Source organism: Erythranthe guttata, chromosome 14 (assembly GCF_056151865.1).
Source record: "Erythranthe guttata isolate IM_541 chromosome 14, IM_541, whole genome shotgun sequence".
Taxonomy (NCBI): domain Eukaryota; kingdom Viridiplantae; phylum Streptophyta; class Magnoliopsida; order Lamiales; family Phrymaceae; genus Erythranthe; species Erythranthe guttata.
The window spans coordinates 5,085,396-5,111,985 of record NC_142546.1 but is presented as its reverse complement, the minus strand read 5'-3'; the positions used below and the strand labels follow the sequence as shown (position 1 = coordinate 5,111,985).

Here is a 26,590-nt window from a genome sequence, read left to right as displayed (position 1 = left end):
CATAGGTAGGGTCCTCGAACCGTTTGCAATTTAAAAAATCCAGTTTGTTGTTTACGTGTTGTGGAACCAGTTTTTTTCTTTTTTCTTTTTGCTATTTGGAGATCGTTTGTTGTGTGAAGACATCGTATGTTGTTTCTTTGTTTGTTGTTTCCCCCCGCGTTTTTTTTTCCTGGACATCGAACGAGGATGATATTTTTGAATCTCCAAAATAAGTTATAAATTGCAGGGTTTGTTAATGTCATTAGTTCGTCCATGCTTATTTGGAAAAAAATGTAACTGTTTTTTAAGTATGCACTTTTAATTTCTTGAAATTAAATATTTGATTGTTGCTAGTGTAAATTTGATATACCGAGTTTGCAGTTTGCTGTTTCGATTTTTTTATTATGAGTTTGCATTTGCTACATTGAGTTTGTTTTTTTCTATTTAGGTAAGCTTATTAAAATTTTGGTTTGCATTTAGTTTGAAGTTTAAAAAATTTAGTATGATTTGAACTTTGCTATTTTAAGTTTGCAAATAGATTTTTAGTATGATTTGAGTTTGAATGTTGTTGTAGTTAATTTGTTGTGCACATTAGTAGGGAATACATGTAGTTGTTATGCAATTAGATAAACATTTATAATTGCAGTTTGCACTTTGCGATTCTCTATTATAATTGAAGTTGTTATTAGTTGTTTGTAGTTCATGTTTGGTCTTAATTAAAGTTGTTATTACATGTTTGCAGTTCATGTCAACATTTATAAGATGAACTGTTGTTTTCATCTGCAATTAATTGTTGTTTTCATCTGCAATTAATTTTTGCTATTAATATTTGTTTTTGCAATCACAATTCTTTTTTGTTATTTTTCTTATATCTGTAATCAACAAAACTGTGTTTGAAGTTTGCAATTTGTTTTTTGTAGGTTCAAGATTGTACATCATATTATATGTTTACCTAGCCCTTGCATATACATGTTAATGAGGAAGCGTCACATTATAGTGACATATTATGATATTCCTTGTGTACGATAAACATTTATGCTCGTGGGAGCGTTTCAACTCATATATGTCTGGGTAAAAAAAAAAGGAAAGTTGACCATTTTTTTGTTAATGCCGCTGACATGAAGAAGTTCCTCGAGAATGAGAGTAACAAAAATTATTGTTAATGATTTTACATTCATTTTGGTCTCTGAAGTTTAATTTATTATTTGCAGCAAATTTAATTTCTTATGAAAAAATTACCCTATTGGCAAACTTATCACTACAATTTTTGATTGGCATTTTTTATATTATTGTTGCACACTCTATTATTGTAACACCCTCCATGAATATTAGTTAAAGAAGAAATATTTTAGTAGACTTTAAAATTTTCGAATCGATTTGAACCTTGAGAAACCCAAATTTCTAACTTTAAAAGTATTTCTCTTTACTTAAAATATAATCCATAAATCCAAGTTACGATTTTCATAAAGAGTGCTACCTAAACATCATCGGGGTTTGAAAAGAAAACTTGTAAAACAGCGGAAGGAAAATAAACTTGATTTAAATACCCTCGTTTAATAGACTAGATTCCTAAATCAGAGTAAAATAAAAATCTCCATGTTTACATAAGCCCTTTTTATTGACGAAAGTGAAAACATGGATCTTTTACGAAATCCGGGTAAGACGTGCATGGCCTCAAGATTCGTGATTCCTCGAACTCCGCTCCGATGCGCACTCTGATTACTTCAAGAACCTGAAAGGGGAAATTCGCATAAAGCGTGAGCCCAACCACTGGCTCAGTAAGAACTTTGGCCTGACGATACTCACGCCTCTCTCAACGTGTCACTCACGTCCTATAAGGGTCCTAAAGTCCTCGTCTCTATGTTCTTTTGTGTAGGGATAATCCTATAGCTTCTTCTATGTCCTCTATATTCAATTTATACGTTTAGACGAAGACATTCGATCACATAAGTGAAAGCACATAACATCACATACAAATACAGTACTTCTACTCTTCAAAATTAAGAACCACGAAGCATGAATATTATCATAAAACACAGTCGAATATATAGCTCTACATATGAACATATAATACTGTTTACCTCAATCTTGTATATTGAACACACAATCCTCTTTCATATTATACGGATATAAAATCCTCATATTACTCGCGGACATAAAGTCCCTTTAGTATCAATTTAACACTTTACGCATATAAATGCAATGCAACAGGATCCTTATCAGAATCCCAACGTGACCATCTAAACATCAGGTAATATACGACAGCACACGGGTCACAAAAGCATATTATTACACATAAGTCATAAAAGCACACTATACCCACATAATTCACCAAAATGCATGTGAATGCAATGCATGGAAAAATATTTTCACTTTATCGGATCCGTAAAGATTAATTTCTATATCCGGATAATAAACCGTTTCGAGCCCGTCTATGGATCCAATATCACTCATATCACTCCTCTCAACCCTAGTTGGATACCGGCCCACCGTATCCGATTCGTTTATTACCCAAACATTCCATTAATCTTTCAATTTTCAAAACACGTGTTATGCATGGACATGAACACTTAGACCATAATCCTATTACCGTTTAAACACCACAAACAACACACAAATATGTCACAATAAAATAACACAAAGATTTACTAACCACATACTATCACATAGACTAATTAAATCACACGTATGACACAAATATATACACGGCTGTACACACACACACGACAATGATATTCAATCAAGTGTAGCACAATAAATACGAATCACGTAAAGATTATTGTTCATCCACACACACACACATATAGTTGTACACACCCCCACATATATTTATAATAGTATATTTTATATTTACATAAACCATGGATCTGAGTTTTCACTCGACGACCACGTAGGTTGCTATAGAGATAGCATACATATATAAGCCATGGATCGGGAATTATTCCTACGACCACGCAGGCTAGGATATATAAATATATATGCGTATATATAAAGTATGACGTATAGTATATACTATATAGCATTAACGAGCGTAATTAACCAACTAGTCCACAAGTAATCTCAACCATTTCCAATACTTACCCACATACGGCACTCACATTAATGAATCTCAAACCAACATACCAAATCAATCGAAACACACACAATGACTTAAATGAATAATTCATGACCATAACTATAATTAAATTCAACTTATTATATTTTATTATCTTAATATAATTTAAATTCTTCTATAAACTAAGGATCAAGAACTTAAAATGTAACACCCCGTAAATATGTAAGTTGTTTAAGTCTGGGGATAATTGAATTTAATTAGTTAATATGTGTCGATATGAGATTATAATATATTTTGAATTTGATGGGAAGTGTAGAAATTGTAATTATCTAAAGTATGGCTTCTATTTAGTAATTAAGAAACAATTTGGCCTTGTAGCCAATTTTCAGAATTTATAGTGAGATAGGGATTGACGTGTACTTCGCCTATTCTAATTCCTTCTATGGCAGCCACGTTTCTCTTCTCTCTCCCTCACCGTCTCTCTCTCTCTCTCTCTCTCTATATCTTCCTCTCTTCACTCTCTCTTTTGCTCACGTTATTTTCTCTATCTCCGCCATTCTCTCTAGCGGAGTCTTGGCTGGAATCACATAAATTGATCGGAAATATTGAGTTTCTAAGTGAGGGTTTGATGTAATCAAGTTTATGTTGAAGAATTGAGAGATGAAAGAAGGAAAAGCCCAAATTGATTCTTCAAAAGTGCTGCAACGTTTCATGAACAAAGTTTCGAGAATCCGGAGGCACTGGTATAAACAATAAGATGTCAGCTTCACATCGGTGGTGGTGGTCGGCAAGGGTCGAAGAAGACGAGCCGTCGAGAACCAGAATTTCAGCGGTTGGTCCGTCAAAGAATTAATTGAGCGGACGCCTTAAAAGTGGAATCTCGACGATCAGGTCCCATCATTAGAAACCTTACGATGTTACCTTTCTGTTGGTGTTGAAGCTCGATGGCTTGCACCGACGTTGGTCGCCGGAGTTTGGCGAGAAGTCAGCCTGCTCGCTGCGATTTTGGGGAAGCAAAATCTGCTGCCGCACTTGTTTTCGGAGCCGAAATCGAAGGGTTTCGAATGCGAATTTGGAATCGGTTCCTTCAGGAAACTCGTAGAGGACATCGTAAACTATAAGTAAGTGTTCAATTGTATCGAATTAGAGTATTTAATATACGTGTTTTAGAGGTCGGAATCCGATGGCAGTAATCTGCCGGAAACAGGGCAGTTTTGAGTATATTCTTGCGGGACTGTTTTCGATATGTTGGGATCATAATTTGGGCTCTGTGCCTTCATGAAACTTGTAGATTAAGTTGTAAGGTTTCATTTGATGTATTATTTGGACAATTTGGATAACTGTACGATTTGTTATGATTTTCCAACGAAACTGTGACAGCAAACGAAATTATCCGAAAATCTGGCAGGTTTATGTATTCATCTTTCGGGATTGTTATTGACGGGTTATGTTGTTAATTTGGGATTAAAGTCTTCGGTAAACTAGTAAACTTGTAGATACAGATGTTACCTTCAACTTTATATATCGTTTAGGTCATTCGGATAAGTACGGTGATCGCAGTGATTACTTGAATAAACTGCCGCGAGAAACAATTCTTAGTATATGTTTAAGAAATTGACTATGTCATATAGTGGATGGTAATATGGCTATATTACTGTTTGGATTCTTATTTAGTTCTAATATTTTCATAGGTGTTGAGCGTAGTAAAGCTCTCACTCAAGGTTTAAGCTTAAAGATGCTTCTATAGCACTTCTATAACATTAGCGTTGGACTCCAGGTGAGAAACTATGACTCCTTATCCAATTTCTTTCCTGCGCTTAATATCTCCTTTGTTTGAACCAAATATATTATCCATCTTGAATCCTTTAATGCATTGATTATATTTTCTTGGAATATGATCCTTAATGTTTTGCGAGCATACTCGTTTCCTTGGCTCGAACTTGGAACCTTGATCTTGTTCTGAAATCTTGAACTTGTCAATTCTCTTGGTTGCTATGTTCACGGTTTTGATTCCTTGGCCTGAACATTTTCCTTGAATCGATATTGAACTATATTTATTCTCAAAATCCTGTCTTGAATGCTTTCCGAGAATAAATATTTCGTTGGCTCGAACTTGAATCTCATGTTTATTGAATTCATTGAGATATTGATATGCTCGTTCTTGGAATCCGATATTGAACTTACGGTTCTTCTTGACTCTCATATTCACGAATATTCTCTCCTTGGCTTGAACTGAATTCTCGAACATGTTCATTATCCTGAGACTTGATGTTCGATTATTGTGATCATGACTTATCTGGTGAATGATTGACTTGATTCTTGAAATGAATGACTTGATATTCCTAAAAGGAATAATATTGATTCTTGAACCTACTGTCCCCATCCTTGAGGACGCTCTTGGGGGAGCTGGGCCCTAGGACCATTTCGGCAAGACGATCGGGCAGTATTGGGCTGACGATGACTGGTCTCCCGAATGGTACCTCCTGATGGTTCGGACTCACGTTCGTTTGGAGTTAAATGTTCTTGAGCCGAATCGGCATGTTCCGGTCGTGCCTCTTGCTTGTTTCCGACCGAGTGGCCACTCGGGACGGAGTGGAGGGATAAGGATGTGATATGATTTTATTTGTTGGGAGTTACAAGGTTGGAGACCCCACCAAATATTGAACTCAAGCCGTACATGTTACACTCTTGTACATGTTACACTCCTGTTAATGAAATTCTTGTAAAGTCTCGTTATATGTTCTGTTCTATTGATTCTCATCATACTCATGGATCATATGTTTTTCACTAAGTCATTCGGACTTATTCGTTTCTCCTTTCTGATATTAATGCGCAGGTAAAAGAAAAACTTAGACCTAAATTTTCATACCAAGTGTTAAAGCTCGTGTATGCCTCCGATTAGTCTCGTCGAGAGGTATCTCTAATGATGTTCCGTATAAGAATCCTTTGATCGAGAATTTTGTAATAGAGTAAGTGGTGTCGAAGTCGACATGTAATAGAACCTCCTTTTGTAAGCACGATGGTATATATATTATGGGGTTTAATGTTTTGATCATCGAAATTTTGAGGAGCACATTTGGGGTCATTGAATGTACTGCATGTTGAGTGGTGTTCCGCCACGAGGTGTCTGCGACTCGGGGCGGGGCGCTACATAAAACCATACTTCTAAACATATTTTCTAGTTCAAAATAGTTTATTTTAGAAAATCGGACAGTTTCGGTATTTACACTTTGAAAATTCATATCTCTTATAACCTATACCTAAAACACCTGGAAATTTCACACGATGTTCATCTGTAAGTATATTCTACCTTGGTAAAACAGTTTAGCAAGAAACATAACCGTTTAAGAGAAATAATTAATTTAGTGCAGTGACACAGTCAAATTTCTAGAACAGAGCAATCAACTTTAAAAATACTAATTAATTAATACCTTTCACCAAACACTATGAAACTTTTCAGAGAAGACATTTAACAAGTCTATAATCATATCCAAGTAAATTATGCAAGTCAAATTAGTATAAAGTCATGTTAAACACATAATTCATACTTGACTTAGAAACTGTGCAGTTTCAGAAAACGAGTCATAACTCACTCAATATAAATCCAATTCAGGCATAATTGATATCAAAATGAAGCTAACACAATTATCTAGACTACCGTAGAATTTCATAATTTTATCTTAAGTATTACCCGATGAGACATGCAATATAAACGGAGGCTACGAATCTGAAATTCAATTAGTGTTCATCAATATCTTTATCTTCTAAAGCCCAAAATTAAAACCACAATCACATTATTCATTAAAACACATATAATTTATATTAATTAGGTTATTATATCAGTAAAGACCAAGAGGTCCTTACCCATGAAAATCAAAGGCTAAGAAGGAGGAGAAATCAAGGATCCATGGAGTTTTGGCTTGGAAGTCTTTGGGCTTGACATGGGTGGTATTGGATTGCTTTGGAGCTGAGGTTCGAGAGATTATATGGCTGTTTCTTTGAGTGTATTTGGGGAATCTCGAATTTAGGGAGAGAGAGAGGCGCATTTTGAGAGGATTTTAGAAGAGACAAATAGGGACTTTTATAAAGAATCTTGAAGGCTTTGAAGTGGAAGATGAACTCTTTCATTTGGAGAGTGTTTGGACGAGATAGAGGGGAGAGAATGAGGGATTTTGGCTTGTGTTTTTGTGCTGAAAATGGTGGAGAGGAAGATGCTATTTATAGGAGAGTAGAGGGACTTACTTGCAATATATGAAACAAGGGGATGTAGATAGCAATTATAAAGATTTGGACACTTGGAAACTCACCACAAACCCAACACACTCAACTTATACACATGGCATTTCCACAAAACACAAAGCACATGCACACACAACACCTATACATATACACATATATACATAAATAATATTAAAATAATAAAAGAGAAATGGTGTGGAATTTTTCTATGCTCTTACCGAGAGAGAGAGAGAGAGGTCCTATGTCATGTACCTCACATACATATATATCAAATAAATATGCACATATAACATACATACATACACACACATAAATAAATCCTAGCACATATAATATATCATATCATAAACATACACATTCACATTCACATAATATAACATACATAATTAAGTCCACATCATATATTATATATTAACATAAAATATATATGCACATATACAATCCCAATTAGCATGACTTACATAGATGGTCACTTTATTCATTCAATCACATAATTAGAATCAACTACTTAGTTAATAATATTGTCTACTTTTAAAAATATTATAATGTATCTAAATCACATAAACACATAGAGAACGTATATAAATTGCTACTCGATTCATGAAATGCACTTATATTCGTATTTACTATATATTCAGTATAATAATATATAAATGCTAATGAAAATGTGGGGTGTTACAATTATATTGTTATAATTTTTTTTTAATTCAGATTGCAATTTGCAGTTTTTTATTTTTTATTGCAAACGTATTTTTTTCGTAATAAATAACTTTGGTTGTTTAGTAAAAAAACAATTAGAAAATACGATAAAAAATTATAATTTGAGTATACATGAATACAAATACAAGGAGGGAGAGGGAGAGAGAGGATATGTTTGATGAGAGAGAAATGTGTGTGTGTGTTTATTCGTGTGTGTGTGAGAGAAAGAGGGGAAGAGAGATATACGTGAGAGAGGTGTGGAAGAGTGGAGAGGAAAGAGAAATGGTATTTAAATAAATATTTCTTCATAAAAATATTAATTGAAGGTATTTATGTCTACATACTGATAATTTAATTTTATTTGTATTAATTTTATTGATTAAATGACCTATACATATATTCATCTAATGAAATGAATCACTACCTATATAAGTCCAAAATAAGGGGTGTCTAACAGATTTTCCATATATATATATATTTAGAAGGTAGAACCAACCATGTATATTTAGCACATGAATGAGAAAACTGAAATGATTTACGCGGCAGCAAAATTACGAATGTCGTTCACAATAGTCTTCTCTTTCTCTCTCTAAAAATCATCAAAGCCACACAAACCCCAAAATCCCCAAAAGCCCCAAAATTCACAAAAATCCCGAACCTCCCTCACAAATCCTCCCAAATCTGAAAATCTCATCAATTTGAAATGTAATTAATCACCTAAAGTAGTTATATATATTGAATCTGTGGTTAATCATGTGAAAATCCCATGAAATTTGCGATTTGGGGTTGTTTTTAGTGTTGGATTTTCGAATTTTCCACTCCCATTGTTTCCACGCCTGGTTTAAAATTACTTCGGGCGTTCGGTCCAGACGCCGGTTCTGGACCGGTCGTCCGGTTCATTTTTTTATTTTGCCCAGTATAACCGAATTGAATGAGTATATTTAAATAAGTATTAGTTGACAAACTTGCAGTAGCCTAGTTGGTCAGTCGTTTCGTCTATTTCACAATAGACCCGTGTTCGAGTCTTGCTAGCATCGCGAATTTGCTTATTTTTTGCCCAGTATAACGAAATCGATAATTATAGTTAAATAAGAATTTATTCTTAAAATGGCTCTAGCCTAGTTGGTTAGGCAAGTTAGAATTTCAGCAGAAGGAGCTCGTGTTGAGTCCTTAGAGTAGCTCAAATATATGATTTTTTTTTTTTTTTATTTAAACTCATTAAGCACGCGCGCCCAAACCGGGCGCGGATAGCTGTGATGGGCGCCAGAAGTACTTTTCCGCGCCCAAACCGGGCGTGAATCGAGCTGTTTCGCGCCCAGTTTAGTCGTGAAACCTATTTTTCGGCATCCAAATTGGTCGTGGGTCGCGTTTTCGCGATTCAAAGAACAAAAACGAACAAATTTTACCTCATTGGATTCCGTATCTCGATCTTCATTCGATGCACTCATTTTTTTTTTGCAAATGGCTACAATAACATGAGTTTTGGAATGATTTCTAATATAAAAGCTAAAATTGTAGAGAGAGAAAGAAAGATATAGAGTGAATTTTTTAAAACGACATTCGTAATTTTGCTACCGCGAATAGCACCTCCCATGAGAAAACAAACTTTAATTTATATATTTGGAAAATTACAAGAGTTGATACAATCTTCCTCCGGGAATTTTTAAAGCATGGAACCAAATGGGTGGTATTTTTGTAGTATTCTAAAAACTTGAAAATATATGAAGGGAATAGGAGAGAATTTCAAAGACTAGAAGTTTTGCTCTTTGGTTGTGTGTCCTTCTTTGGGGAATCCTCCCCCCTTTTATATGGGTCTTGAGTGGAGTACATCAACCGATATTGTTCTTGCACATGATTAGATCAGAGACATTGATCCTAAGACGTGGGGAAAAATGTGGTGTTTAATTTAGACATGACGAAGGCGTACGCCATATTAGAATGGTGGTTTTTAATGAAAGATATGCTATGCGATCGTGGAGTTGAGTATGAGTGACGGATTTCTAAGTTACGTTAAAGAGAATGGAACCGAACTTTGCTGGACATGGTTTGTTCCATGATGGCTTTAACTAGTTTACCGATATCATTTTGGGGTTATGCGTTAACCGCGACTTGTAAGATATTAAATGTAGTACCTTCAAAATCGGTGCCTAAGACTCCACACGAGATATGGTTTGGCAAAGCCGCACCTTCATATGGATTCATCGCATATGGGGGTATATTATAACTTGAATAGTCAATAAACCTTATGTAATTTTTTGGTTATCCTAGAGAATCTTTGGGATCCTACTTCTATGATCCTAAGGTACGTACAAAGTTGTCTGTTTCTAGGAATGCCGCATTCATGGAAGAAACCCATAAACACATGTGGAAAACGAAAATGAATCACGATCAACACATATGTCGGATCATCATAGGATCGATGGGGTTAGTAAAGAACCTGAAAGATTCGACTTCATTCATGAAACCAGACAGTTGGATAATGATCCAAGATCCTACGATGATGCTATATCGGATACAAACTAGGGAAATTGGCTTGACACCATGAAGTTTAAAATGGATTGTTTTCATTTAAACAAAGCACGGACGTTAATAGATCTACCTCAAGGTAGTGTATCCGTTTGTTGCAAATGGTACGGTTGGTGATGAAAGTTTATACTGAAAGACATGCTCAACTAATTTTGCTTAGTGGATTTGAAATCCTACCCTCCAATTCTTCCAGCCAAATGCACTCTTTAGTATTATCAGACTCGAATAAGAGCATTATTTATCCAAAAGTACGGTAGAAGATCTCAAGGTTTTGGATTGAGCAAGACGATAGCGAAGCCGAAGAATTTTGTAGCAATGCAAAGTGGTGCATGTCTGTTGAATTTGAATGCCTATCAAAGTCCACTCATCTGTTGAGACAGACTACATGTTACGACATTAGGTGACGTAACAGAATTGTTGTGTTGTCACAGTAATAAATCTACGAAAAGCAGAATAAAGAACACAACAATTTAATGTGGTTCGGATACAAATGTACCCTACATCCACGAGGACTTGCAAAACTAGTTCAGATTTAAGTGTACATTAATAGGACTTAATAAAACACTAAAGACTCCCTCTTTATGTGATATGCCGTTCTTGCACACGACTCGAACTTGTTGATAATCAAAGCAATTCCTCCTCCGCACTCTTGGACTTCCTCCAATGTTGAACTTCCTTCAAACGGCGGATCGACCTCTCCCGAGATCTTTTAAGCACTTCTCCCGAAACGCTGATCTTCTTTATGGTCTGGTAGAACAAACCTGTTCTGTTGCCACACCTATCGTGCAGGCAGGGCTGCAGCACGGGCTGCACCCTTCAAAGCCTTTATGCTGGGATTTTTCTTATTAAAGCTCCATAGGACTCATATGAGGTTGAGGGCCTTATATATGCACGAAATCCACCACCCTAAACCTAACTTGAGCCCTAAGAAATCGATTAACTAGGTAATAGAATCCTAGTCGATTTCTACTTCTATTCTAGATAAGTACAAAAGATACCTTACTAGAATATAATACATGGAAATTAATCTAAGTCCTAATAAAAATATTACAAGAATAGGACTCTAATTAATTCCAAAATAAACATGGAAAACAAATCTTTGCCAATCTTTAATTTCCACGTATGGCGGATTTCTTCAATCTTCACTAACGGAAATTTGGTGCCAACAATGTCCATGCATGTTCGTGCTTCCCCATTTACGAATCGATCAATTCTAATTCTTTCAATTTGTGAACTTTGTAGACATCATTAGGATCGTAAATCGTAATCGAATTTTTATTTCGCAGTTGTTTAGAAATCTATTCCATGCTTAGAAAATTTTATACCGTCCTAAATTTATATATCATTGGTTCGTATGATCAGCTTCTTGGTTTGTTTCACCTTCAAGTATTTTTTATTTTATTTTAACATGTGGGCATTTTAGACAGTACAACTCCTTTATTGTATCCAGTTAATTAAATGCAAGAAACCATAATGTTGGGCTTAAAATGGACAGAGTAGTTAGGTTAAGTAGTTTTAACTTTGGGGTTAATACAGTTTGTAGCCCTGAAGTATAGTTGCGTAACACTTGTCCCCTTAAAGTTTCTATATGTAACACTTATCCGCTTAAAATTTCCTCTCATTTATTAGATGGAATAATTGGCAAATAATTCAATTATTTTATTAAAAATATCTATTGAAAAACTATAATATTTTTAATTAAGAAAAATATTGTCCTGCATTGCAAGCATAAATGTAATAACATTAAAATCTAATTTTTGTTGACCAAATAAAATTTAAAAACAACTAAAATTATATTATTGAACAAAAAGACTAATAAATACGAGTGTGTGTGTGTGTGTGTGTGTGTGTGTGTGTGTGTGTGTGTCTACCGAACAATTACGACTGCAAACATATTTTTTTTAAATCATTTTCTTTTCCAAGAATTCGTTGAATATCAATCGTTATCTTACTTGTTTAAATATATTTTAATTCGTTAATTTGTTAAAATTTCTTATTACTGATAATATTTAAATATATATTTTTTATGTTTGTCGAATAATTTTATTTATTTAATTCTGAATTTTATATAAACAATAAGAATTTGTTTTTTTTTTTTTGTTATTTATTTTATCAAAGAAAGATCAAACTTAAATTTAAAAAGTATTAAATTGACTTTTTTATTGATTAAATTTATAGCAATATTTTTCAATTATTCCATCCAATAAAAATGGAGTATATGATTTTTTACCGTTGATCTACACACATCAATGTGGGTGTGTGTGTTTGTGCGTATATGAATGATAAAATCTATCCGGTGTATTTCACCCAGTGTAGCATAGTATAAGCCCGATCCAAATAGCGCATTAATCCTAAAAGCTAAAGCTTTTAAGAAACTTTAGAATAGCAATATCAATTTAAAATGAAGGTCTAGAGAATATTAGACGCTATCATTCATCATAGATAATAAACCAATTAAATGTAAAAGAGAAAAATGTATACCTTAGTTTTATAATGCATTCAGCACACACACCCACTGCATTCATACTAATCGTTCGACCTCCGCCTGCCACGGAGAAATTGGAGCCCATACTAATTAGGCTAGCAAAATTTTCTTTAGCAAAGTTAACACGGAGCCGAAATTGTTTTTAAACTTGTTAGAATACTTGGAAAAGTATCATAATAAATTTAATTTGTGTCTTATTCTCTCGTATAGATACCCTATTTATAATAAAATATATAAGTCTAGTTACAATATAACCATGTATGACTCCTAATCTAAATATATATAAGAGTAGAATCTTAATTACTAACAAAACTAATTAAAAAAAAAAAAAAAAAAAAAAAACTTGTGATAGTGCTCCATATATATTTAATTAATAGTATGAATAAAAGAGGGAAAAAGAAATAGTGGTAATGATTACATCCAACTAATGCATTAATTAGTATACAAAGGAAACGGAACGCAACATCAACCATTAAATCTACCTACCAAGTCTAGTTAACTGTCTCCTTCATTTGTCCTAGATTTATACAATCAAACACCTGCTCTAAACCAATAACTCCGTTTCGTTGCTTTTATTTATTAATTAATTTATTAATTTATTGAGGGTAAATTTTGTCAATTTTATTTATTTTGTTGCTAGCATCAATAGCGAATACACTTAAAAAAAGTACTTCCTCCGTTTCATTTTAATTGTCGTTTTTTTAGCTTTGCATAAAGATTAAGAATTTCATTAAATGTGTTTTGATTTATAGGAAAATGTATATTTTTAGACTAAAATAACCTTGTCTTATAATTAATAAGAGAGATAAATTAGTTGAAAAAAGAGTATTGGAAAGAGTTAAGAAGGGTATAAACTGGGAATTAAGTAATTAATGAAGTGCTGGAAATTTAAAATGACAGATAATATGGAACAAAAAAAATTCTCCAAAGCGACAGATATTATGAAACGGAGGAAGTATTCAACAACGCTTCGTATTAAGCTAATATTATTCAAGTCGGTGTTAACATCTCGATGAACAATAAATCAACTCTATTTAGGAAATCGTGTTTGCTTTTGAAAATTGATTGTTAAGGCAAAGTGGCAAAGAATAGGGTCATAATTAATAAGGTAAAACTAATGACAATCTCGTTTTGAAATCGCATTGAGATAAGTTCTTCATTTGGAGATAATTAGTGAAAATCCTCTCCTTATGTATTTTTCGTGAAATTCTAGCTTATCTTATGTTCTTTTGCGAAATTCTAGTTTACCTTATGTTTTTTCGTGAAATTTTGGGTTAAACTTAACGTAAATCGACTACGTTGTTTGCGTAGTTGATCATTTCTTAATTGATTAAGTTGATTGAAATATTAAAGCGTATATTAGGCCTAAAACTAATAAATCGACTATAAAAAAAACATAGTTAATTTATTAATCGACTAGAGTCGATTACGTAAACTGTCACATAACAATACTGAAAACGATGGTAGAAAAAGTGTACCCAACTGATTGGAGAAGCTCTGCCTCATGATGCCTTGGTAGAGACTGTAGAGGAGGAAACTGCTGTTATAAGAGAAAATGGTTGTTTCAATTATGGCGGTGGAGGTGTTCCAAACTCCTCTACGACAGTGGACAATTTTGATGTGCAGACGGTGGCGCCTTTGGTCAGATAATTTTATGTTTAAACGGTAGTGGTCGACGGTGTCATCGGTGAAGAGAAGGTGATTCGGATTTTGGATAAATAGGAGTGAGTAGGACTTTTATCTAATAAGAAAATTGAGGATGGACATTTCCCAATTATTATATCCACTTGGTTAGACAATTCATTCACCCTCAAACAATCAAAGATGTATCACAATGTTATTATTGGTGTTCAATTTGATAGTACGAGAGACCTATCACAAAGTCACACTAAAATACTATTGGTGTCTTGTATTAGTGGTAAGATGCATGAATATATATAGTTGATAAAAATATCCACTAACTAATTATCAACAAATCATTTCCATCTCAAGGTCCGAAAACTATCGTCCAGGGTTGTATCAAGACAATTTTTCAAGTGCATGGGACAAATCGATGCAATCGAGAGTAAAAATAGGTAAAGTGATATCGAGCCAAAGTACAAGGGGAAAGTGAAATTTACCCTATTTCATATTTGTAACCGGAAATAACTTTTTCATGGACAACATGGATATTTGTATTTCGAGAACTAAGTAAATCCACATTTAACTAAGGGTATAATATATCTAACTTCTAATGTCAATTCTAGTTACATACAGAAAAAATATGCAAACCTCCATCGATATTTGATTCAATGAAGAAAAAAAAAATCCAATACAAACTCAATAACATTTCTTAAAGTCTTGTTTTGATCCATATTTGTTTTAATTTATTAGTTTCATTAGGTCGGGAAAAAAAACTAATATTTCAATGAGATGAATTAAGATGAAAATGGACAATAATTTGTTCAACTAATTACATCAATCCACCATCCATGATTATGACACTCGATCATTCTTTTCAGTTTTTTAATGAAGGAACCAACAGTCAGTCAATCATGTAAGTTATTACTTATTATTAACAACTAAAATTGTTGGGAGCGAGAAACTTCCATCATATATATGTGTCGGTAACTATTTATTTTACCCAATCTACAAATATATGCGAGGAGGGCCGAGTGCACCCTCAATTTATAATTTATTCCCTATATTATACCTATATATCTAAACTAATGCAAAAAAAAAGCTCTTAATTTTTTTTTTCTATTTTTGTTCTTTTCGTATTTCCTGTTTTTGTCACAAAAAGTCCTTATAAAAAACATTTAGGTGCACTGCCCTGAAACCACTGAAAATTTAAGTCCATCCTATAACAAATCTCTAGACTCACCACTATATGTGAGTAATTGTTTTCTTTTAAAAGACATTATCTACTATGTAATATTATCCGATGCAAATAATCAGAACTAAAAATGGGATGCAATTAATCGAAAAATACATACATGTAAAAAATAATACAAGTTTTACAAAAGAAAGAAACTATAGCTAGTATACTCTAATTGTGAGAAATTGAATTCGAATTGGATATCGATAAAGACGATGAGGACTTGATGAAATCAATGCAGTCATCTATGGCCTCAGCCCTCTGAGAATCAAGTACCGGCGCAACGCTTGGCTTTGCCCTTTCTTTAATATGATTCCGATGAGACGATGACTTTGTTGCAACCATACGCGCAACCACTGCCGCCACTTTCTCGACCGCATGTTTCAGATATTTCATCGGAGAAACCAATTCGTACCTCTTCGGTAGCCTGAAATCACAGCTTCTTGTGCACCCTTTTCTCTGCCCATATTGATCATCGAGTTTCTTCCCTGTCGTCGAATTCTGTTTGCCGAAACCCTCTTTCCGGCCTGACGACATAGTAAACACAGTGTACCGTCTTTTGTGTATAATTGTATAAGAGAGAGAGAGAGAGAGAGAGAGAGAGAGAGGACAAAGTGTTAGAGTGAGAGTGAAAAGGAAACAATGGTGGGCTTAAATAGAAATTTGTTAGGGTAGTTGCAACTTGCAAGCAATATTAATTATCTTTTTCTAATGAAAAGCATGCAATAGTGATGTATAAAGTTTAGATAAATAAATTGTCACAATTATATTTCATATATCTACAAAATCCATGAATCAAGTCTGATATATATATATATATATATATATATATATATATATATATATATATATATATATATAAAGAAACAAATTGATATTTAGAAATACTAAGAAATATTTATTTTAACCAATCAGAAATTAAAAAGTACTACCTGAAGGAAGGTTCAAGTGTGTATGCACATGGGAAAAGTGGATATACAATAATTAGTTGTTCTATTTCTACATATCTCTTTTTGTAGTGTATGTGAATTGTGATAAAGAAAGGTGTAGAAGATTGACAATTTTAGTTTTTGTTTGAACTTTTTTTTTCTTTCTAAAAGCGAAACGTAATATTATCTCGATTGACAAATATAATTTTCGTAACCGAAAAATATCAAGTGAAATTGAAGCTGTATTTTGATAATTTAATCCTCAAAGCAGTGTGTGAAAATGAGAACGGGGTTCGTATCAGTAAAGATCGAAGCAATCTAATTACGACGTGCCCTTTGCTTTAATCTTAGAAAGGAAAAACAAAAGGAGAACAAAAAGTTATCTTATGTAGGGGTGGAAATCGGACGGAATGGTCTGGAATGACTTTTTCAGAAATTTTCAGTTTTCTTTGGAAGTAAGAACGGGTACCAATTTCCGTTCCAAAGAAACCGGAATGCAAAACTTAATTCTGATTTTGGAATGCCTCGAAATCGGTGGTATTTCTGAATTAAATTTCGGAAATTACATCAGTTTGTAATTGTTCCAAACTCGGATATAAAGAAAATTTTCACAATATTTTTCTATCTTTTTTAAAATTTTGCAGCAAAATGAAACAAAAACCAAAAGAGAGTTCGACAAAGTGCAATAAATAAAAACACATGTAGGAACAACAAATTGAAACAAATATTTTTTTAAAAGGAAAAATGCAACATAAAGTTTCTGATACCAATTATTATTTTATGAGGCTTTAATTTAATTTACTTGACCCTTCGGTATTTATATTTTTCATATACAATATAACATAAGTTATATTATGGAATTACAAAATATATTATAAAATTATATTATATATTTTGAAAAACCATAAAAATATTCGGAACTAAAATCAAATTGAAAATCGGAATTTTCGGTAATTTTATATCCCATTCTGAGTTGTTCAAATAAATTCGGAAAAACCAGAGATCGGAACTTCGCAAATCGCAATGAAAAATACAATTTCAAATTCAAATATTTTCAGATCGAAATTGGCGGAATTCAGAAATTTCATTACAATTTCCACACATAATCTTATGGAAGCCAATATCATTCTGTAGAGTATCTGCAAAAGTGCAATGTTAATGTTATAATTTACATTTTATAAACAAGTTTGATCAAAAATTCCATCTTCAAGATAAAAAAATATAATACAACAATTTGTTAATTATAACTTTAGCTTGTGAAATTTCAAACGCCAAAGTTATAATTTAGCATATTAATGATATATTTACAAAAAAATATTATTTTATTGTTTATAATATATTTATTATTAAAATATTTTTATTATTGTCTCTGAATTATTTGTTTCCGCCAATAAATATTTTAAAGGTGAAATTTAATTAGTTTACTTATTATTAGTCATAATTAACATAAAAAAAATTATTATTATATTACTTACATTAAAAAAATATGTTACATAACAATAATTGTTAAAATAATAATATATTACTATATTAATTAAGTTGTTGAATGGGTAATATTCAATTAAAAATTAATTATCTATACTTATCAAACAAATAAACATCAGTAGTACATTAATTAAAATAAAAGTAAAACTTTTTGTAGAATCATTATTATGAAAGATTAAACATACAATTAAACATATAATGATTGTTATTTATTATATTGAATTATTACCAAATTATTAAAACTGAAACTTCAAAAGTTTAAAGGGAAATGAAATGTATTGGTCCCGTGCATGGGTCCATTTAACAAAAAAAGCAGCAATAAAAAGGTGGGACTTTTACATTCTATCTTTCGGCATTAGAAATGATGAAGCAATTAATAATAAATTGAACTTCATTTCTTCCACTCCCACAACTTTATGTTTTCAAAATTATATTTTGGGTTAAATACATTTTGGATCGTAACACTTACTTCCTTCACTAATAGTTTTAATAATAAAACATTTGACTTTAATGACATGGTATTTTTTATTCTCATAATCATTAAAGAAATTATGAATAGATAAGAATATATTTTTTTTCAACATCTTTAAAACCAATTTTTTTCATTTCAAAATGATTATTTTATGGAAAAAAAAATTGAATTAATATTGTTTTTTTTATTTAGTTTCCCTAGTATAAACATTTGAATATATAAATCATATGTTAAGTTCATGTCATTCATAATTTATATTCTCCAAAAAAATTACGGTTAATGCTTCTCGCTTGCGAAAATCTATTCATGCATGTATGAATCCAAATTTATTGTTATTAATCATTAATGCAGATAAAACAAAAAAAAATTGGATGAAACATTCAAAACACTTCACTGAAATTAGAATTTTTTTTTTTGTAAAAATATTGACAATTTGAAAGATTTTTTGAAAAAATATTATTACATATTCATATTTTGGGTTGGTAAACGAGCAGAGCCGGCTCGCGAACTCGACGAGCCGGCTCGAACTCTAGCTCACGAGTTCGAGCTTCGAACGAGCTCGGGCCCAAATTTTAGTTGTTCGACAGCTCGCGAGCCGGCTCGCGAGCTGCCTCTTATTTTGTCTTTTGTTTTAAAAATTTTGTGTGTATATATATATATATATATATATATATATATATATATATATATATATATATATATATATATTACCATTACTATTATTATACTTATTATTATTATTAACTAAATAGTAAATAGTCTATAATAATAAATATTTCTAGTATTTAAATAGAAACAAATCTATATTACTTAGATAATTTATAATAATATAAAATATTATAATAATAATATAAAATTTAAAAATATATATATAACTTCAGTTCATTATTTATTTTATAATTGTTTTCATATTACTATAAGTATATAATTTTGAATAAAAAAAAATGATTTTAATAAAAAAATTAATGAAAAAAAAACCCAAATGAGCTCGAGCTCGTCAAAATTGCTCGAGCTCGAGCTCGAGCCAAAAAAAATAACTCAAAGAGCTCGAGCTCGAGTTCAGCAGAATCACTCGAGCTCGAGCTCGAGCCAGCCAAAAGAGCTCGTTCACACCCTATTCATATATATATATATATAACAGCTAATTACAGTTTACACCCTTAAAGTTAGTAACACTTGTCCCCTAATGTAACAAAAGTAACACTTGCCGCCCCGATACATATTAATTTTGTTGATGTGTCATTGTCTTTTTTATGCATTTATAGTTTTTGTGTTACTTTAACGTTAATACCCCTTCAAGCTTCAATGATTTTATAAGGAATGATATCAATATATTGTCTTCACATAATTTCTGAAAAATAAATTTCACACATCGAGGAAAATATTGAAGAAAAAGTTATTCATAAAATTGATTTATTAAATGAATACTTAAAAGAATAATTAATTAAAAAAATAATTAACAATTTTGTTTATAGTGACAATTATTATATATGCATCTATATTTGCACTAATTATTTTTAATTATTCTAAAAAACTAATTACCTTGAGTACTATTCCACTATTTCACCCAATAGTACTGCATTGCCAATTTTAAAAATTGAAAATTAATATTATTTTATAAATTAGTTGAATTTACTATTATATTTTATAAATTACTAAGACACAACATCATTCTCAAGAATTTTTTTCAGAGTATAAGCATTCTCCTCGATAGACGACAAAATCATAAAGTTTCCTTACTAGCTCCAACACAGAGAATTTGAAGAAGATAAAGCGTGTGAGTTTATTGATATTGTTCGTGTTTAGGATGATATAAATCCGTGAAAATGATGTGGTTGAAGAGTCCATGTTGAGAGATTGAAAGAAAAGAAATAGGGAATTCGTTGAATTCCATGCATCTGAAATTATCGCCTATCTCTGGCAGTGTTTCCATTCGGGTTCTATCTCTCTCATAATATATCTGATTGGTTCAACTCAAAATTCTATGCTAAGACAATTTACATATCTACAACTTTTGTGTTATGAGTAGAGCAAGATTTGGTTTTTAACAAGGTCTAAATCAGCGTTGAAATTTCTGAACGCGCACATTGGATATCTTGATAGTTATAATTCACGGGCTTCAACTTAATAAGCTCATATTAGAGTCTTTATGGGCGCATTATAATTACGACATCTTAATTTCGTGACTCACTTGTTTAGATCTATTATGAAGTATCTTTAGTGTTTTATTTGATTTCTTGGATACTAAGTTTTGTAGGCTATATATATGACATCTTATTCATTGTAAAAGACAACCTTTGATTATTTATAAAATTGTGAGATTATGCGCTTTAATTCTATAAGAACTTTTCGAACATACCAGAGGATTCTGGGCCTTCACCCTAACCTATCAATCAATCTTCCACAAATGATTGTGCCGTCTTAACATACAAAGGGTTTTGTCTCTTTATAGACAACGGGTCGCGGTTCTACCCAGTTGATTCCTTGCACTACAAGAAAAGTACCTTTTAACAAGAGGCGATGCGCGCTGTTAAAACGTATTGACAAAGCACAAGCGCACGCTGTTGATGGACATGTTATTAAAGGTCAGGATTTTTAACAACGCGTTCCGCACGTTGTGATGCACGTTGTCTTTCCCCTTACGACAAGCTGCACAACATGTTGTGTTACAGTATTGACAACATTCATACGCATCTTGTAGAATATTTAACAACATGCACTGGTGCATCTTGTCATAGAGTTTTAACAAAAATCATTAGCACGTTGTGGCTTTGTTGACTATTACAAAAAAAAAACATTATTGATAAAATTATGAAATTAAATACACTAAATAGATTTTGAATTAATCTCAGTTTTGTCCAAATTCAAATAAACCAAAACCTTTGCAATACAAATTTATCTAAAAACACTATAATCTGTATAGACAATAAACAAAACAAATTGATCGTCTATCGTCAAACTAATTCTAAATTCCCTTCCAGCCCGACAATGCTCAAGTTTTGCTCCGCCGCATATTCGACGGTTAGACTAATAGGATCAATATACTGAAAATAACAACTTATAGTTAATCGAGAGTCAAATAAAGAAATCAAATTAGAAAAAAATTGCACAAATGAACAAGAAATTTCAACAAGTGAACACATAAATACAAAGTTAACCAAGTGATCTAGAACTAGAGTCACATGTGGAGTGATCTTTACGAAGTTGCAAAATCCAAATAAATTGTTGATATTTGCAAAATAAGGATTACGAGCAAATGTAAATATCAAACCTTTGGGTCTAAACTGGTATAAGATAACACTATTTCACTCTTTTGCGAGAATTTTCAGATGTTTCTTCAGCTTTCATAAAAAGCCATGTAACTCCAGTGAGTTTGCCGATGCAACCCAAAAGAAATTCTTCCTTCAATTGGAATTGTCTTGTAAAGTAATCTAATTCATGAAAAAAATTAGTGAACAAAAATTTAAGTTAAACATAAACTAATGTATATTCCAATAAATTGTCATCATTTGTACCTTTCGTTAGATTATGTAGTAAAAATGATGCTAGAATATTTTCCTCGACATCACGGTTATCATTAGCTCTTTAAAATGTGGCACTTAAATTGAGCACACTACAAACTGAAGCTCTTTATTTCCGATGTAATCGAGACAGTTTCTAATACAACACACAATCGCCAAGCTTGCAAGTGCCACGCATGGACTGCCATAAGTTATTGAATCTTAAAGACTAGTGCTACTTAACTTCGCCAATTTTCTGTGTTTTTTCCCTCTTCGTTCTGAGAATACATAATAGAAACAAACAAGTTTCAATACTTCGAAAAAGAAAATTGCACCAACTCTTACTTGAGTGAGATATCAAAAATACTCCGTTACCATCGAAACTTCCTCTTCTCAGTAACCTTCTCTCTATCGCCTCTTCTCTGTACACGTTGTATTCTACAACTATGCAAAACAAAAACAAAACAAAAGAATATTAGTCATTTCATACTCAATTCCATGGTTTCTCATATATTTAGGCCAAAATCTGGTTATTCAGGGCTCAACAAATCCTACCATCATATATCTTGCACATATTGGATAAAATATATTATTCTCTTAACCTTGCAAAATATACTTTCATATCTACTTCATTTTCACATGTAATAAAAAAAAGACCATCTACAAACAAAGAGAGTAGAATGTTAATTTATGAGGATGAAGTATATGAAAAAACAAAACAAGGTAGAGAGTACTACCAATAGCAGTTGAGGTGATACAATTTTGCTTTCACTGGACCAATGACCCATTTCCAGGTGATACTGAGAATAATAACAACTAAGAGAGGCAAAGTACAAAAAATAAAAGGGGTAATATGTTAGACACCCCTTAAATCAAACATAATTAGATATGGGGGACAACCTCAAACAGAATAGTTTAACTAAATCCTTATTTTTAAATAAAATTTGAACAACATCCTTTGATTTTAATTTAACCCGAAAATACCCTTAACATAATTAATAAAAAATCACATTTATCTCTTTCTCCTCACCCTAATTTCTCCGCCGCCCCACCCACCCCTTTTCTCTCAACCGTAAACACACACTCTCTCAAAGACGGAAAATAAATCTTTTGAGAAAACTAGCAAACGTATGAAATTGCAAAAAATAAATAAGGATTAAAGATACGAGATCAGAGGATCTAAAGAGCAGAAGTATAGAAGTTGTGGTTGAGTCGGGGGCGGCGAGTTGTGGTGGTCAAGGCGGCGGGCTGTGGTGGTCGAGATCGCGGCGGGCTGTGGTGGTCGAGATGGCGGCGAGCGGTTGTGGTGGTCGAGGCGACGGCGGGGGCTGTGGTGGTTGAGGCGGCGGCAGCGGCTGTGGTGGTCGAGATGGCGGTGAGGGGTTGTGGTGGTTGTGGCGGCGGAGATATGGTTATGGAGGAGATTTGATCTTCATCTTCAAGAGATTTTGGTTGATTTGGGTTCAAAATCGTAAATCTAGGTTTTCCAACAGTTACGGGAGCGACGGCTCCAGATCTTGGCCGCTTGGGTTTGAAGATTGCTGCGTTGACGGCTAGGGTTGTGTGTTGTTGGCTGCTAGGGTTTGATAGTATAGTGTAGTAGACCATAGAATACCGTAGTATACCGTACCATAGTCTACTATAGTATTACAATAAATAAAATATTAAATATATATATATATATATATATATATATATATATATATATATATATATATATATATATTGAATTAACAAAAACGAAAAACAAGTTTAGTTTTGTAATTTTTAATAATATTGTAGATTTTTTTTTTTTAATAATAGTGTAAAAACGATAGTACACCATAGAACAACATAGTACACCATAGTGTACTATAGTATTTTTAAAATCTGCTGAATTATTTAATGAAAAGAAGAAAAAAAAAATCGTAATTTTCAAAAAAAATGTTATAAATAAGGAAAAAAATTATTTATAATAATGTAAAAAATGCATAGTGAAAATTGAAAAAATAAACATAAGTGAAAGGGCATTTTTGGAATGAATTTAATAAAGGATGTGAATCAATTGTTTAGTTGAGCTTGTCATTTGGTTCTAATTAGTTTTGTCACTAGGGACCTATATCTTAAGACCCCAAAATAAAATTATAAATTAAAAAAAAAAAAAAAAAAAAGGACATAGGGGAAGATCTATATAGGTTTCCTGATGCACGAAACCAGCAACATCAATATAACACACATATTAATATTATGGGTAAAACATGCACACAAACATAACTCACTCAATCCCTAGAACATCAATAAAATTTTATATTTGAAAACCTAGGAAAACATTAGATATACCATACCTCAACGAAATAAAATTGGAGTATCTACGGTGGTGAAACGCATCTTCTTGAAATATGTGGGGGGTGAGAAAAGATTTGGATTTGTGTCCTGTTACTCCTTAAGGGCTAATAGTTCACGCAAGTTCAAAATCAATTCGACATATAAGATACTTTCCGGTGAACTAAATGATGGCAAATTTCGAATTGAATTGATTAATTGAAGGGGATTGTCTGATTTCTATCGGTTCAAAGGAAATCGAGAAGATAGAGAGGCCTCGTAGTGGAAAATTAATTTTGATGAGATTTAGTAGTAAAAAAAGAAAAGGGCGGTCGTTTTGCCGGCTCTTTAAAATTAATTTATTCATTCTTCTAATAGATTTTTTTTATAATATATTAATTATATTATAGTCTATTTCCTTTATTAGTTTCATGTCACAATTTTTATATTTAAAATATTCTACAAAATGTTCGTGTATGCTATTGTATTTAATTAGTACTACAAAATACAAGTGTTTTTTTGTCTTAATTTTTTATTTACAATACTAAATTGAACTATTTGACAACATGACTACGTATCTTGTTATATTTAATATATTTTACAAGATACCCATATATGTTGTTATAAGGTATTTTATTCTACAAGATGCCGAAAATGTTGTATTCTATAACTTACAAAGGAAATATTTACAAGATGCTTGCACATGTTGTAGTATGTAATGTTTCACAACACGCATAACCTGCACCTTGTAATATATGATATGTTGAGGCTAACGACAACATACATTCAAAGAATGTTGTAAAATGTATAATACCACAACGTGCTTTTATAGCACCTTGTTAAATTGAAATTGTTAAAAATCACTTTTCTTGTAGTGTTATTTTGGATGATTCAAGAATTGATAATCGAAGTATTGTTATCGGGTCTTGTCACATAGTTGGCGTGGTTCATATCATTTGGTATCGGAGCAATCTTCCTACGAAGGTTTCATCTATCATTTATCTTTATTGTAGAGCCAGTCTTTTTTTAGTGTCTTCGTTTTTCATTTTCCGTTTCGTGTCCATTGGTGTTGAGTCTTCTAGTCTCTGTTTATTTTTTTAGAATCCATAAAAAAAATCCCGATCTTTTTATTTATTTTTAAGTTTTCTTAGAGATAGTTTATCTTATTGCTAGTATCAAAAAATAAAATAAAATTAAATTCAAAAATTTGTCAAGGAAAGTTTCTTTGTAAGAGTTTGAGAGGATTTGGACAGTATAATTAAGTAGAAAACAAAAGATCTTGTTTTCTATTATTTTGGATCTTTGAATATCTTATTTCCTATTCATTGGGATCTTTATTATCTTGTTTCCTTATCTAATATTATGTCGGTTTCGGTTGATCATTTTTGAGTGATACACGTAATAAAGGGGTGTGTGAGGATCTTTTTTTTGTAGCATTATCATATTACAAGATGAAACTTTTAATCAAATTTATGCACTCAAACAACAAGTTCGTCAAATGGTGAATAAGGAGTTTGAGGAATTGCACTACATGTTAGATACACAAATTGAGCGAATAAGTTGGAAGCACAAAAAATAACCAGCCCTTAAGCTGAGAAGAGGACCATTTTAAAATCTCGATAAATGTGCGTTTGTCAAAGGGGAAAGAATTAGTGATGCATGACAAACATGTTTATCCAATTGCATATTGATATTGAATGAATGACTCAATATTAAACCAAAAAGTTGTGAACAAACGACGATGTGTTTTGATCCATGTGATGCGGCTGAAGTGGAGCTTGAGGTAGGCGACGATACCGCATGTGTATTGAATAACTCTAAGTCTTGTACACCAATGCAACAAACTCATCATATCCTTACGGCAGAGCACCAGATAATTATACTTCCAATCGAAAGGATTTATAGTTAAAACTGCTCCATTTAGCATCGGTCAAGATTCGAGGACGCCTTTTGAAGAGAGGGATTATTGTATGATCCTGACTAGCTCCAACATGAAGAATTTGAAGAAGAGAAAGCGTGTTAGTTTAATGTAGTTGTTCGTGTTCAGAATGATATTAATCGGT

The 26,590-nt window shown here is 32.2% G+C and overlaps 1 long non-coding RNA gene across 2 annotated transcripts; it reads left to right on the top strand.

Annotated features, from left to right (window-relative positions):
- Positions 1-3,341: 3,341 nt before the first annotated feature.
- Positions 3,342-6,055, top strand: LOC148764984 (uncharacterized). Of its 2 annotated transcripts, XR_016029818.1 has the most exons (3): positions 3,463-4,155; positions 4,726-4,811; positions 5,871-6,055. It is a non-coding gene; the product is annotated as an uncharacterized LOC148764984 (long non-coding RNA). The 2 variants fall into 2 exon arrangements; XR_016029819.1 differs by lacking the exon at positions 5,871-6,055 and having other exon boundaries at positions 3,342-4,155; positions 4,726-4,813.
- Positions 6,056-26,590: the final 20,535 nt, after the last annotated feature.